This window comes from Cebus imitator, unplaced genomic scaffold (genome assembly GCF_001604975.1).
Source record: "Cebus imitator isolate Cc_AM_T3 unplaced genomic scaffold, Cebus_imitator-1.0 Scaffold572, whole genome shotgun sequence".
In the NCBI taxonomy this organism is placed as follows: domain Eukaryota; kingdom Metazoa; phylum Chordata; class Mammalia; order Primates; family Cebidae; genus Cebus; species Cebus imitator.
The window spans coordinates 1,146,654-1,148,383 of NW_016107887.1; the positions used below are offsets into that span (position 1 = coordinate 1,146,654).

At 52.3% G+C, this 1,730-nt stretch overlaps 1 pseudogene; it reads right to left on the reverse strand.

Annotated features, from left to right (window-relative positions):
• Window positions 1-97: 97 nt before the first annotated feature.
• Window positions 98-1,451, reverse strand: LOC108294273 (annotated as a pseudogene).
• Between the last annotated feature and the right edge of the window lie 279 nt (window positions 1,452-1,730).

The window sequence follows — 1,730 nt, forward strand, 5'->3', positions numbered from 1 at the left end:
TCAGGCTGGTCTTGAACCCCTGACCTTGTGATCTGCCCCCTTGGCCTCCCAAAGTACTGGGATGACAGGCGTACGCCACCATGCCTGGCCAACAGGGGCAGGTTTAATGAGTTTTGTGTTCAGATCGCTGGGCCTCCTGGCTGCTCTTGTTCATCTCTGCACCTTGGTCCTGAGTATTCTGAGACTCCGTCAGCTGAGGATAAAAGGGACCTACCAGCCAGTTGAGGGGTGTGTTGTTAACAAGATAATCCATCACGTCATCTAAAGATTTCTCCATTTTCTGCAGCTGCCCCTTGCTGGAAGTGAGGAGGCTGTCAGACACTCCTTAAAGGAGGCAGCACTGCGGAACACCGAGTAGATGTTGCCTGCCACCACCCCCATTGCGGGGCCTGATCTTGGACATTCTGCTGTCAGCCTTAGATGCTGAACAGGAGGGTGTGGCACATGGTCTGCAGCTGCTTAGTCAGGCTCCGGGCAGTAGCAAGAGTTTGTGACTCGATGTGCTCAGCACAGTGGACTCATCAGTATCATCGCATCCAGTGCTCCTTCTCCAGTCCACCCAGGTGAAGCAGAGCTTACCCTGAGCGTCCTGAATTTTCTGATTGGCACTGTGCACGTTCTTCCTGGCAAATTCAATCAGGTGAACAGCAGAATGGCGATGACAAATGGTCTCTTGGCTTTTCTGCTTAGCTTCTTTAACCCTGCTGAGAGCCTACTGGTAGGCACAGGCACGAAGCTTGGCAGACGGAGATCCCAGTCTAACAGAACAGCTTGGCTTCTGAACCATACTGAATCCTTCAACTTTTCTTGCTTCTTTTTCTAGTTCTTCCTCAGTGAGCGGGAGGTACCACTCTACCAACAGCTCTGATTTGGTGAGTGCATTTTCCACGCCACTGCTCACGAGCTGCATCAGCCGACTCCCCAGGACTGTGTTAATGCTGCCACTGACCACAGACTTGGTCTTTCCACACTACCAGTCATTGTCCCTTTGCTCTTGTCTGTCACCCCTGTGATCATGCTGGCCACGGAATCCTTGGGCCCAGTTGCAGTAGTCATCACAGCATCTTTGGCCCGAGTCACAGCACCCTGGGCATTGGCAACAACCTCAGTCCTGTCTAGCCCCCTATGGCAATAGGTATCAGCAACTGGAATTTGCGGCTCTAGCTTCTGGATGATGCGCAGAGCACCAGTCATGGCTGCCAAGGTGATGGTCTTCATGCCCTTCTCTGCCATCTCACACACAGACTTCAAGTAGGGATACTGGTCCTTTGTGCTGACATAGGCTGAGGACATGAGCTCATACGTGGAGCTCACCAAGGGCAGGTTGACCACCTGAGCCACCACACTTGGTTGTGGATCACCTGCAACAGACGCCATTTTTCTTTTATTTTTTAAAGATGGGGTTTCACCATGATGGCCAGGCTGGTCTTGAACTCCTGACCTCAGGTGATCCACCCACCTTGGCCTCCCAAAGTGCTAGGATTACCGGCGTGAGCCATTGTGCCCAGCCTGGATGCCATTTTTCTTCCTGGAAAAAGAAATCAATGGACAGCAGCGAAAGGCGAAGAGCAGGCACGCCCCAAAGCCCAATGCGCTTTCTTAACCAGGGAGGGCTCAGTCCCAACTGGAAGGCCATTCCTCTACCCTTTCACCCATTCATTAACAAGTGTTTATTAAGCATCTAGATGGGGCAGGCCCTGTTCTATGGGGCACAGCCTGCTTTTAAACAG